At 36.2% G+C, this 15,550-nt stretch overlaps 1 long non-coding RNA gene across 1 annotated transcript in view; it reads left to right on the top strand.

The window, feature by feature from the left end:
- LOC146730206 (uncharacterized) overlaps nt 1-7,502 on the top strand; it is a 29,197-nt gene extending 21,695 nt beyond the window's left edge. Inside the window, exon 2 of the long non-coding RNA XR_014927924.1 lies at nt 7,371-7,502. This is a non-coding gene — a long non-coding RNA (uncharacterized LOC146730206). The remainder of the gene's footprint in view (nt 1-7,370) is intronic.
- The last annotated feature ends 8,048 nt before the right edge of the window (nt 7,503-15,550 follow it).

Below are 15,550 nucleotides of genomic sequence, written 5' to 3'. Positions count from 1 at the left end.
TGATTGGTTGTAGATTAATTTATGTAACATTGTCTTAAAAATAGAACCACTGTCAAGCATATCTCATATTTAGGGTACATGTATATCAATTTATTTTCTCCATGTGTATGATTGGTTGTAGATTAATTTATGTAACATTGTCTTAAAAATAGAACCACTGTCAAGCATATCTCATATTTAGGGTACATGTATATCAATTTATTTTCTCCATGTCTTTGATTGGTTGTAGATTAATTTATGTAACATTGTCTTAAAAATAGAACCACTGTCAAGCATATCTCATATTTAGGGTACATGTATATCAATTTATTTTCTCCATGTCTATGATTGGTTGTAGATTAATTTATGTAAAATTGTCTTAAAAATAGAACCACTGTCAAGCATATCTCATATTTAGGGTACATGTATATCAATTTATTTTCTCCATGTCTATGATTGGTTGTAGATTAATTTATGTAAAATTGTCTTAAAATAGAACCACTGTCAAGCATATCTCATATTTAGGGTACATGTATATCAATTTATTTTCTCCATGTCTTTGATTGGTTGTAGATTAATTTATGTAACATTGTCTTAAAAATAGAACCACTGTCAAGCATATCTCATATTTAGGGTACATGTATATCAATTTATTTTCTCCATGTCTATGATTGGTTGTAGATTAATTTATGTAACATTGTCTTAAAAATAGAACCACTGTCAAGCATATCTCATATTTAGAGTACATGTATATCAATTTATTTTCTCCATGTGTATGATTGGTTGTAGATTAATTTATGTAACATTGTCTTAAAAATAGAACCACTGTCAAGCATATCTCATATTTAGTGTACATGTATATCAATTTATTTTCTCCATGTCTATGATTGGTTGTAGATTAATTTATGTAACATTGTCTTAAAATAGAACCACTGTCAAGCATATCTCATATTTAGGGTACATGTATATCAATTTATTTTCTCCATGTCTTTGATTGGTTGTAGATTAATTTATGTAACATTGTCTTAAAAATAGAACCACTGTCAAGCATATCTCATATTTAGGGTACATGTATATCAATTTATTTTCTCCATGTCTTTGATTGGTTGTAGATTAATTTATGTAACATTGTCTTAAAAATAGAACCACTGTCAAGCATATCTCATATTTAGGGTACATGTATATCAATTTATTTTCTCCATGTCTTTGATTGGTTGTAGATTAATTTATGTAACATTGTCTTAAAAATAGAACCACTGTCAAGCATATCTCATATTTAGAGTACATGTATATCAATTTATTTTCTCCATGTCTATGATTGGTTGTAGATTAATTTATGTAACATTGTCTTAAATATAGAACCACTGTCAAGCATATCTCATATTTAGGGTACATGTATATCAATTTATTTTCTCCATGTCTTTGATTGGTTGTAGATTAATTTATGTAACATTGTCTTAAAAATAGAACCACTGTCAAGCATATCTCATATTTAGGGTACATGTATATCAATTTATTTTCTCCATGTCTATGATTGGTTGTAGATTAATTTATGTAACATTGTTTTAAAAATAGAACCACTGTCAAGCATATCTCATATTTAGGGTACATGTATATCAATTTATTTTCTCCATGTCTATGATTGGTTGTAGATTAATTTATGTAACATTGTCTTAAAAATAGAACCACTGTCAAGCATATCTCATATTTAGGGTACATGTATATCAATTTATTTTCTCCATGTCTTTGATTGGTTGTAGATTAATTTATGTAACATTGTCTTAAAAATAGAACCACTGTCAAGCATATCTCATATTTAGGGTACATGTATATCAATTTATTTTCTCCATGTCTTTGATTGGTTGTAGATTAATTTATGTAACATTGTCTTAAAAATAGAACCACTGTCAAGCATATCTCATATTTAGGGTACATGTATATCAATTTATTTTCTCCATGTGTATGATTGGTTGTAGATTAATTTATGTAACATTGTCTTAAAATAGAACCACTGTCAAGCATATCTCATATTTAGGGTACATGTATATCAATTTATTTTCTCCATGTCTATGATTGGTTGTAGATTAATTTATGTAACATTGTCTTAAAAATAGAACCACTGTCAAGCATATCTCATATTTAGGGTACATGTATATCAATTTATTTTCTCCATGTCTTTGATTGGTTGTAGATTAATTTATGTAACATTGTCTTAAAAATAGAACCACTGTCAAGCATATCTCATATTTAGGGTACATGTATATCAATTTATTTTCTCCATGTCTTTGATTGGTTGTAGATTAATTTATGTAACATTGTCTTAAAAATAGAACCACTGTCAAGCATATCTCATATTTAGGGTACATGTATATCAATTTATTTTCTCCATGTCTTTGATTGGTTGTAGATTAATTTATGTAACATTGTCTTAAAAATAGAACCACTGTCAAGCATATCTCATATTTAGAGTACATGTATATCAATTTATTTTCTCCATGTCTATGATTGGTTGTAGATTAATTTATGTAACATTGTCTTAAAAATAGAACCACTGTCAAGCATATCTCATATTTAGAGTACATGTATATCAATTTATTTTCTCCATGTCTATGATTGGTTGTAGATTAATTTATGTAACATTGTCTTAAAAATAGAACCACTGTCAAGCATATCTCATATTTAGGGTACATGTATATCAATTTATTTTCTCCATGTCTATGATTGGTTGTAGATTAATTTATGTAACATTGTCTTAAAAATAGAACCACTGTCAAGCATATCTCATATTTAGAGTACATGTATATCAATTTATTTTCTCCATGTCTTTGATTGGTTGTAGATTAATTTATGTAACATTGTCTTAAAAATAGAACCACTGTCAAGCATATCTCATATTTAGGGTACATGTATATCAATTTATTTTCTCCATGTCTATGATTGGTTGTAGATTAATTTATGTAACATTGTCTTAAAAATAGAACCACTGTCAAGCATATCTCATATTTAGGGTACATGTATATCAATTTATTTTCTCCATGTCTATGATTGGTTGTAGATTAATTTATGTAACATTGTCTTAAAAATAGAACCACTGTCAAGCATATCTCATATTTAGGGTACATGTATATCAATTTATTTTCTCCATGTCTTTGATTGGTTGTAGATTAATTTATGTAACATTGTCTTAAAAATAGAACCACTGTCAAGCATATCTCATATTTAGGGTACATGTATATCAATTTATTTTCTCCATGTCTATGATTGGTTGTAGATTAATTTATGTAACATTGTCTTAAAAATAGAACCACTGTCAAGCATATCTCATATTTAGGGTACATGTATATCAATTTATTTTCTCCATGTGTATGATTGGTTGTAGATTAATTTATGTAACATTGTCTTAAAATAGAACCACTGTCAAGCATATCTCATATTTAGGGTACATGTATATCAATTTATTTTCTCCATGTCTATGATTGGTTGTAGATTAATTTATGTAAAATTGTCTTAAAAATAGAACCACTGTCAAGCATATCTCATATTTAGGGTACATGTATATCAATTTATTTTCTCCATGTGTATGATTGGTTGTAGATTAATTTATGTAACATTGTCTTAAAATAGAACCACTGTCAAGCATATCTCATATTTAGGGTACATGTATATCAATTTATTTTCTCCATGTCTATGATTGGTTGTAGATTAATTTATGTAAAATTGTCTTAAAAATAGAACCACTGTCAAGCATATCTTATATTTAGGGTACATGTATATCAACTTATTTTTTCCATGTCTATGATTGGTTGTAGATTAATTTATGTAAAATTGTCTTAAAAATAGAACCACTGTCAAGCATATCTTATATTTAGGGTACATGTATATCAACTTATTTTTTCCATGTCTATGATTGGTTGTAGATTAATTTATGTAAAATTGACTTAAAAATAGAACCACTGTCAAGCATATCTTATATTTAGGGTACATGTATATCAACTTATTTTTTCCATGTCTATGATTGGTTGTAGATTAATTTATGTAAAATTGTCTTAAAAATAGAACCACTGTCAAGCATATCTCATATTTAGGGTACATGTATATCAATTTATTTTCTCCATAAATCTCCATTGTGACCCGTAATCTACTATTATTCTTAAAACTCAAATTTATTGATTTCTGACTAGATTTTCAAGATTGATGATGACTCAGCTAGAATAAAATGTAAACTATCAAACTAAACTATGTAAACTAACACTGATTCACAGACAGATTCTGACCCCTGCAACACTGATTCACAGACAGACTCTGACCCCTGCAACACTGATTCACTGACAGACTCTCACCCCTGCAACACTGATTCACTGACAGACTCTGACCCCTGCAACACTGATTCACTGACAGACTCTGACCCCTGCAACACTGATTCACAGACAGACTCTGACCCCTGCAACACTGATTCACAGACTCTGACCCCTGTAACACTGATTCACTGACAGACTCTGACCCCTGCAACACTGATTCACTGACAGACTCTGACCCCTGCAACACTGATTCACTGACAGACTCTGACCCCTGCAACACTGATTCACAGACAGACTCTGACCCCTGCAACACTGATTCACTGACAGACTCTGACCCCTGTAACACTGATTCACAGACAGACTCTGACCCCTGTAACACTGATTCACTGACAGACTCTCACCCCTGCAACTCTGATTCACTGACAGACTCTGACCCCTGCAACTCTGATTCACAGACAGACTCTGACCCCTCCAACACTGATTCACTGACAGACTCTGACCCCTGCAACACTGATTCACAGACAGACTCTCACCCCTCCAACACTGATTCACTGACAGACTCTGACCCCTGCAACTCTGATTCACTGACAGACTCTGACCCCTGCAACACTGATTCACTGATAGACTCTGACCCCTGCAACTCTAATTCACTGACAGACTCTGACCCCTGTAACACTGATTCACTGACAGACTCTGACCCCTGCAACACTGATTCACTGACAGACTCTCACCCCTGTAACACTGATTCACTGACAGACTCTGACCCCTGTAACACTGATTCACAGACAGACTCTGACCCCTCCAACTCTGATTCACTGACAGACTCTGACCCCTGCAACACTGATTCACTGACAGACTCTCACCCCTGCAACACTGATTCACTGACAGATTCTGACCCCTGTAACACTGATTCACAGACAGACTCTGACCCCTGTAACACTGATTCACAGACAGACTCTGACCCCTGCAACACTGATTCACTGACAGACTCTGACCCCTGCAACTCTAATTCACTGACAGACTCTGACCCCTGTAACACTGATTCACTGACAGACTCTGACCCCTGCAACACTGATTCACAGACAGACTCTCACCCATCCAACACTGATTCACTGACAGACTCTGACCCCTGCAACTCTGATTCACTGACAGACTCTGACCCCTGCAACACTGATTCACTGACAGACTCTGACCCCTGTAACACTGATTCACTGACAGACTCTGACCCCTGCAACACTGATTCACTGACAGACTCTCACCCCTGTAACACTGATTCACTGACAGACTCTGACCCCTGTAACACTGATTCACAGACAGACTCTGACCCCTCCAACTCTGATTCACTGACAGACTCTGACCCCTGCAACACTGATTCACTGACAGACTCTCACCCCTGCAACACTGATTCACTGACAGACTCTGACCCCTGTAACACTGATTCACAGACAGACTCTGACCCCTGTAACACTGATTCACTGACAGACTCTGACCCCTCCAACTCTGATTCACTGACAGACTCTCACCCCTGCAACTCTGATTCACTGACAGACTCTGACCCCTGCAACACTGATTCACAGACAGACTCTCACCCCTGCAACACTGATTCACTGACAGACTCTGACCCCTGTAACACTGGTTCACAGACAGACTCTGACCCCTGTAACACTGATTCACTGACAGACTCTGACCCCTCCAACTCTGATTCACTGACAGACTCTCACCCCTGCAACTCTGATTCACTGACAGACTCTGACCCCTGTAACACTGATTCACAGACAGACTCTGACCCCTGTAACACTGATTCACTGACAGACTCTGACCCCTCCAACTCTGATTCACTGACAGACTCTGACCCCTGCAACACTGATTCACTGACAGACTCTCACCCCTGCAACACTGATTCACTGACAGACTCTGACCCCTGTAACACTGATTCACTGACAGACTCTGACCCCTGTAACACTGATTCACTGACAGACTCTGACCCCTGTAACACTGATTCACTGACAGACTCTGACCCCTGTAACACTGATTCACTGACAGACTCTGACCCCTGCAACACTGATTCACTGACAGACTCTGACCCCTGTAACACTGATTCACTGACAGACTCTGACCCCTCCAACTCTGATTCACTGACAGACTCTGACCCCTGCAACACTGATTCACTGAGAGACTCTGACCCCTGTAACACTGATTCACTGACATACTCTGACCCCTCCAACACTGATTCACTGACAGACTCTGACCCCTGTAACACTGATTCACTGACAGACTCTGACCCCTGTAACACTGATTCACTGACAGACTCTGACCCCTGTAACACTGATTCACTGACAGACTCTGACCCCTGTAACACTGATTCACTGACAGACTCTGACCCCTCCAACACTGATTCACTGACAGACTCTGACCCCTGTAACACTGATTCACTGACAGACTCTGACCCCTGTAACACTGATTCACTGACAGACTCTGACCCCTGCAACACTGATTCACTGACAGACTCTGACCCCTGTAACACTGATTCACTGACAGACTCTGACCCCTGTAACACTGATTCACTGACAGACTCTGACCCCTGTAACACTGATTCACTGACAGACTCTGACCCCTGTAACACTGATTCACTGACAGACTCTGACCCCTCCAAACACTGATTCACTGACAGACTCTGACCCCTGTAACACTGATTCACTGACAGACTCTGACCCCTGTAACACTGATTCACTGACAGACTCTGACCCCTGTAACACTGATTCACTGACAGACTCTGACCCCTGTAACACTGATTCACTGACAGACTCTGACCCCTGTAACACTGATTCACTGACAGACTCTGACCCCTGTAACACTGATTCATTGACAGACCACTTGTTTTTGTGAAATGCAAACTTTCTGGATGTCCACAGATTGTCAAAGATTAAAATAGTGATCGTAACGATTGTGACAGCATAAAATGGACAGTGACACAATGAAAGCATCAGTTTCACTGAACATTAGGTTCATGTCACTTCACTTCGTTATTGCTACTCTAGGCTACCATTATGTCTAAATGTTTATCTTCTTTGTTATCATCCTGGCTCATAAAAGGTCATCATTGCTTGCTGCCACCATGACAACAGTAGACCTCCAGCCACTGAACCAAGCTATGAACAGATACCAAAGAAATGCAAGGATGCCAACAGTATGATACATCGCAAAAACCCAAAGAGACAAAAAGAAGACATTGTTTAGGGCAAGTTCAGATGGCCAAAGTAAGACGATTCAATGAATTGGAGAAATGCAGACCATATTTTAAAAGTGAAAATGTTCCTCCTTATTCTGTCTTGTTTTGTGTTTTGATTTGATCATGTGCACGTTTTTCAAGTGACGAGTCATGGTGGTTGACAGGCTTAATTTCACTTCAGTCTTTTTTGTGAACTCTAGTTTGTATCCACGAATATTGTTTTAAAATGACAGGCAGACAGGTGGCTAGCTAAAATGACTGGCAGACAGGTGGCTGGCTAAAATGACTGGCAGACAGGTGGCTAGCTAAAATGGCAGACAGACAGGTGGCTGGCTAAAATGACAGGCCAACAGGTGGCTGGCTAAAATGACAGACAGACAGGTGGCTGGCGAAAATGACTGGCAGACAGGTGGCTGGCTAAAATATCAGGCAGACAGGTGGCTGGATAAAATGCCAGACAGACAGGTGGCTGGCTAAAATGACTGGCAGACAGGTGGCTGCCGAAAATGACTGGCAGACAGGTGGCTGGATAAAATGCCAGACAGACAGGTGGCTGGTTAAAATGACAGGCAGACAGGTGGCTGGCTAAAATGACAGGCAGACAGGTGGCTGGATAAAATATCAGGCAGACAGGTGGCTGGATAAAATGCCAGACAGACAGGAGGGTGGCTAAAATGACAGACAGACAGGTGGCTTTGCTATTAGAAGCACACCTCTAATGTAAGTGCATATAAACTGAAATTTACATTAATTGTAAACTATCTCATTTAAATATTACTTATGTTACCATAGAAATACCTCTTTTATTTACGTAATAACATGCGCTACTAATAGAGTGAATATGGTAATTGTTGTGCTGTTATTTAAATATAACTAAATTTCTCTCTGTATTCAAACCAAGATGAAATCAGAGAAAGTTTCTCTTTCTACAAAGTGTGATCTGAAGTCTACTCCAAACAAACATGAAATATCTGAAGAATGTATTGAAGATGAGAATGTCTTGATTCTTTAGATTTATCTAGATGTATCCATGGCAACTGACTGGAATTGAACAGAATAAGACATGGCTAAATCCGAGTAAGACATTATATTTTTATTTCTGATTCTCAAGATGTATCCATGGCAACTGACTGGAATTGTACAGAATAAGACATAGCTAAATCTAAGTAAGACATTATGTTTTTATTTCTGATTCCCTAGATGTGTCCATGGCAACTGACTGGAATTGAACAGAATAAGACATGGCTAAATCCAGATAAGACATTATGTTTTTATTTCTTATTCCCTAGATGTGTCCATGGCAACTGACTGGAATTGAACAGAATAAGACATGGCTAAATCCAAGTAAGACATTATGTTTTTATTTCTGATTCCCTAGATGTGTCCATGGCAACTGACTGGAATTGAACAGAATAAGACATGGCTAAATCCAGATAAGACATTATGTTTTTATTTCTTATTCCCTAGATGTGTCCATGGCAACTGACTGGAATTGAACAGAATAAGACATGGCTAAATCCAAGTAAGACATTATGTTTTTATTTCTGATTCCCTAGATGTGTCCATGGCAACTGACTGGAATTGAACAGAATAAGACATGGCTAAATCCAAGTAAGACATTATGTTTTTATTTCTGATTCCCTAGATGTGTCCATGGCAACTGACTGGAATTGAACAGAATAAGACATGGCTAAATCCAGATAAGACATTATGTTTTTATTTCTTATTCCCTAGATGTGTCCATGGCAACTGACTGGAATTGAACAGAATAAGACTTGGCTAAATCCAAGTAAGACATTATGTTTTTATTTCTGATTTCCTAGATGTGCCCATGGCAACTGACTGGAATTGAACAGAATAAGACATGGCTAAATCCAAGTAAGACATTATATTTTTATTTCTGAATCCCTAGATGTGTCCATGGCAACTGACTGGAATTGAACAGAATAAGACATGGCTAAATCCAAGTAAGACATTATATTTTTATTTCTGATTCCCTAGATGTGTCCATGGCAACTGACTGTAATTGAACAGAATAAGACATGGCTAAATCCAAGTAAGACATTATATTTTTATTTCTGATTCCCTAGATGTGTCCATGGCAACTGACTGTAATTGAACAGAATAAGACATGGCTAAATCCAAGTAAGACATTATGTTTTTATTTCTGATTCCCTAGATGTGTCCATGGCAACTGACTGGAATTGAACAGAATAAGACATGGCTAAATCCAAGTAAGATATTATGTTTTTATTTCTTATTCCCTAGATGTGTCCATGGCAACTGACTGGAATTGAACAGAATAAGACATGGCTAAATCCAAGTAAGACATTATGTTTTTATTTCTTATTCCCTAGATGTGTCCATGGCAACTGACTGGAATTGAACAGAATAAGACATGGCTAAATCCAAGTAAGACATTATGTTTTTATTTCTGATTCCCTAGATGTGTCCATGGCAACTGACTGTAATTGAACAGAATAAGACATGGCTAAATCCAAGTAAGACATTATGTTTTTATTTCTGATTCCCTAGATGTGTCCATGGCAACTGACTGGAATTGAACAGAATAAGACATGGCTAAATCCAAGTAAGACATTATGTTTTTATTTCTTATTCCCTAGATGTGTCCATGGCAACTGACTGGAATTGAACAGAATAAGACATGGCTAAATCCAAGTAAGACATTATGTTTTTATTTCTTATTCCCTAGATGTGTCCATGGCAACTGACTGGAATTGAACAGAATAAGACATGGCTAAATCCAAGTAAGACATTATGTTTTTATTTCTGATTCCCTAGATGTGTCCATGGCAACTGACTGTAATTAAACAGAAGGACACATGGCTCAATCCAAGTAAGACATTATGTTTTTATTTCTTATTCCCTAGATGTGTCCATGGCAACTGACTGTAATTGAACAGAATAAGACATGGCTAAATCCAAGTAAGACATTATGTTTTTATTTCTGATTCCCTAGATGTGTCCATGGCAACTGACTGGAATTGAACAGAATAAGACATGGCTAAATCCAAGTAAGACATTATATTTTTATTTCTGATTCCCTAGATGTGTCCATGGCAACTGACTGGAATTGAACAGAATAAGACATGGCTAAATCCAAGTAAGACATTATGTTTTTATTTCTGATTCCCTAGATGTATCCATGGCAACTGACTGGAATTGAACAGAATAAGACATGGCTAAATCCAAGTAAGACATTATGTTTTTATTTCTGATTCCCTAGATGTATCCATGGCAACTGACTGGAATTGAACAGAATAAGACATGGCTAAATCCAAGTAAGACATTATGTTTTTATTTCTGATTCCCTAGATGTATCCATGGCAACTGACTGGAATTGAACAGAATAAGACCTGGCTAAATCCAAGTAAGACATTATGTTTTTATTTCTGATTCCCTAGATGTGTCCATGGCAACTGACTGGAATTGAACAGAATTAGACCATGGCTAAATCCAAGTAAGACATTATGTTTTTATTTCTGATTCCCTAGATGTATCCATGGCAACTGACTGGAATTGAACAGAATAAGACATGGCTAAATCCAAGTAAGACATTATGTTTTTATTTCTGATTCCCTAGATGTGTCCATGGCAACTGACTGGAATTGAACAGAATAAGACATGGCTAAATCCAAGTAAGACATTATGTTTTTATTTCTGATTCCCTAGATGTGTCCATGGCAACTGACTGGAATTGAACAGAATAAGACATGGCTAAATCCAAGTAAGACATTATGTTTTTATTTCTGATTCCCTAGATGTGTCCATGGCAACTGACTGTAATTGAACAGAATAAGACATGGCTAAATCCAAGTAAGACATTATGTTTTTATTTCTGATTCCCTAGATGTGTCCATGGCAACTGACTGGAATTGAACAGAATAAGACATGGATAAATCCAAGTAAGACATTATGTTTTTATTTCTGATTCCCTAGATGTGTCCATGGCAACTGACTGTAATTGAACAGAATAAGACATGGCTAAATCCAAGTAAGACATTATGTTTTTTACTTCTGATTCCCTAGATGTATCCATGGCCACTGACTAGAATTGAACAGAATAAGACATGGCTAAATCTAAGTAAGACATTATGTTTTTATTTCTGATTCCCTAGATGTGTCCATGGCAACTGACTGTAATTGAACAGAAGCACACATGGCTAAATCCAAGTAAGACATTATGTTTTTATTTCTGATTCCCTAGATGTGTCCATGGCAACTGACTGGAATTGAACAGAATAAGACATGGCTAAATCCAAGTAAGACATTATGTTTTTATTTCTGATTCCCTAGATGTGTCCATGGCAACTGACTGGAATTGAACAGAATAAGACATGGCTAAATCCAAGTAAGACATATTTTTATTTCTGATTCCCTAGATGTGTCCATGGCAACTGACTGTAATTGAACAGAATAAGACATGGCTAAATCCAAGTAAGACATTATGTTTTTATTTCTGATTCCCTAGATGTGTCCATGGCAACTGACTGGAATTGAACAGAATAAGACATGGCTAAATCCAAGTAAGACATTATGTTTTTATTTCTTATTCCCTAGATGTGTCCATGGCAACTGACTGGAATTGAACAGAATAAGACATGGCTAAATCCAAGTAAGACATTATGTTTTTATTTCTTATTCCCTAGATGTGTCCATGGCAACTGACTGGAATTGAACAGAATAAGACATGGCTAAATCCAAGTAAGACATTATGTTTTTATTTCTTATTCCCTAGATGTGTCCATGGCAACTGACTGGAATTGAACAGAATAAGACATGGCTAAATCCAAGTAAGACATTATGTTTTTATTTCTGATTCCCTAGATGTGTCCATGGCAACTGACTGGAATTGAACAGAATAAGACATGGCTAAATCTGAGTAAGACATTATATTTTTATTTCTTATTCCCTAGATGTGTCCATGACAACTGACTGTAATTGAACAGAATAAGACATGGCTAAATCCAAGTAAGACATTATGTTTTTTACTTCTGATTCCCTAGATGTATCCATGGCCACTGACTAGAATTGAACAGAATAAGACATGGCTAAATCCAAGTAAGACATTATGTTTTTATTTCTTATTCCCTAGATGTGTCCATGACAACTGACTGGAAATGAACAGAATAAGACATGGCTAAATCCAAGTAAGACATTATGTTTTTATTTCTGATTCCCTAGATGTGTCCATGGCAACTGACTGGAATTGAACAGAATAAGACATGGCTAAATCCAAGTAAGACATTATATTTTTATTTCTGATTCCCTAGATGTGTCCATGGCAACTGACTGGAATTGAACAGAATAAGACATGGCTAAATCCAGATAAGACATTATGTTTTTATTTCTGATTCCCTAGATGTGTCCATGGCAACTGACTGTAATTGAACAGAAGCACACATGGCTAAATCCAAGTAAGACATTATGTTTTTATTTCTGATTCCCTAGATGTGTCCATGGCAACTGACTGGAATTGAACAGAATAAGACATGGCTAAATCCAAGTAAGACATTATGTTTTTATTTCTGATTCCCTAGATGTGTCCATGGCAACTGACTGGAATTGAACAGAATAAGACATGGCTAAATCCAAGTAAGACATTATATTTTTATTTCTGATTCCCTAGATGTGTCCATGGCAACTGACTGTAATTGAACAGAATAAGACCTGGCTAAATCCAAGTAAGACATTATGTTTTTATTTCTTATTCCCTAGATGTGTCCATGGCAACTGACTGGAATTGAACAGAATAAGACATGGCTAAATCCAAGTAAGACATATTTTTATTTCTGATTCCCTAGATGTGTCCATGGCAACTGACTGTAATTGAACAGAATAAGACATGGCTAAATCCAAGTAAGACATTATGTTTTTATTTCTGATTCCCTAGATGTGTCCATGGCAACTGACTGGAATTGAACAGAATAAGACATGGCTAAATCCAAGTAAGACATTATGTTTTTATTTCTTATTCCCTAGATGTGTCCATGGCAACTGACTGGAATTGAACAGAATAAGACATGGCTAAATCCAAGTAAGACATTATGTTTTTATTTCTTATTCCCTAGATGTGTCCATGGCAACTGACTGGAATTGAACAGAATAAGACATGGCTAAATCCAAGTAAGACATTATGTTTTTATTTCTTATTCCCTAGATGTGTCCATGGCAACTGACTGGAATTGAACAGAATAAGACATGGCTAAATCCAAGTAAGACATTATGTTTTTATTTCTGATTCCCTAGATGTGTCCATGGCAACTGACTGGAATTGAACAGAATAAGACATGGCTAAATCTGAGTAAGACATTATATTTTTATTTCTTATTCCCTAGATGTGTCCATGACAACTGACTGTAATTGAACAGAATAAGACATGGCTAAATCCAAGTAAGACATTATGTTTTTTACTTCTGATTCCCTAGATGTATCCATGGCCACTGACTAGAATTGAACAGAATAAGACATGGCTAAATCCAAGTAAGACATTATGTTTTTATTTCTTATTTCCTAGATGTGTCCATGACAACTGACTGGAAATGAACAGAATAAGACATGGCTAAATCCAAGTAAGACATTATGTTTTTATTTCTGATTCCCTAGATGTGTCCATGGCAACTGACTGGAATTGAACAGAATAAGACATGGCTAAATCCAAGTAAGACATTATATTTTTATTTCTGATTCCCTAGATGTGTCCATGGCAACTGACTGGAATTGAACAGAATAAGACATGGCTAAATCTAAGTAAGACATTATGTTTTTATTTCTGATTTCCTAGATGTGTCCATGGCAACTGACTGTAATTGAACAGAAGCACACATGGCTAAATCCAAGTAAGACATTATGTTTTTATTTCTGATTCCCTAGATGTGTCCATGGCAACTGACTGGAATTGAACAGAATAAGACATGGCTAAATCCAAGTAAGACATTATGTTTTTATTTCTGATTCCCTAGATGTGTCCATGGCAACTGACTGGAATTGAACAGAATAAGACATGGCTAAATCCAAGTAAGACATTATATTTTTATTTCTGATTCCCTAGATGTGTCCATGGCAACTGACTGTAATTGAACAGAATAAGACCTGGCTAAATCCAAGTAAGACATTATGTTTTTATTTCTTATTCCCTAGATGTGTCCATGGCAACTGACTGGAATTGAACAGAATAAGACATGGCTAAATCCAAGTAAGACATTATGTTTTTATTTCTGATTCCCTAGATGTATCCATGGCAACTGACTGGAATTGAACAGAATAAGACATGGCTAAATCCAAGTAAGACATTATGTTTTTATTTCTGATTCCCTAGATGTATCCATGGCAACTGACTGGAATTGAACAGAATAAGACATGGCTAAATCCAAGTAAGACATTATGTTTTTATTTCTGATTCCCTAGATGTATCCATGGCAACTGACTGGAATTGAACAGAATAAGACCTGGCTAAATCCAAGTAAGACATTATGTTTTTATTTCTGATTCCCTAGATGTGTCCATGGCAACTGACTGGAATTGAACAGAATTAGACCATGGCTAAATACAAGTAAGACATTATGTTTTTATTTCTGATTCCCTAGATGTATCCATGGCAACTGACTGGAATTGAACAGAATAAGACATGGCTAAATCCAAGTAAGACATTATGTTTTTATTTCTGATTCCCTAGATGTGTCCATGGCAACTGACTGGAATTGAACAGAATAAGACATGGATAAATCCAAGTAAGACATTATGTTTTTATTTCTGATTCCCTAGATGTGTCCATGGCAACTGACTGTAATTGAACAGAATAAGACATGGCTAAATCCAAGTAAGACATTATGTTTTTATTTCTGATTCCCTAGATGTGTCCATGGCAACTGACTGGAATTGAACAGAATAAGACTTGGCTAAATCCAAGTAAGACATTATGTTTTTATTTCTGATTCCCTAGATGTGTCCATGGCAACTGACTGTAATTGAACAGAATAAGACATGGCTAAATCCAAGTAAGATATTATGTTTTTATTTCTTA

This window comes from Saccoglossus kowalevskii, chromosome 20, assembly GCF_978046115.1.
Source record: "Saccoglossus kowalevskii chromosome 20, keSacKowa6.1, whole genome shotgun sequence".
NCBI classification, from domain to species: Eukaryota; Metazoa; Hemichordata; class Enteropneusta; family Harrimaniidae; genus Saccoglossus; species Saccoglossus kowalevskii.
The sequence above is the reverse complement of the archived record's forward strand: the minus strand, read 5'-3'. Positions and strand labels throughout refer to the sequence as shown.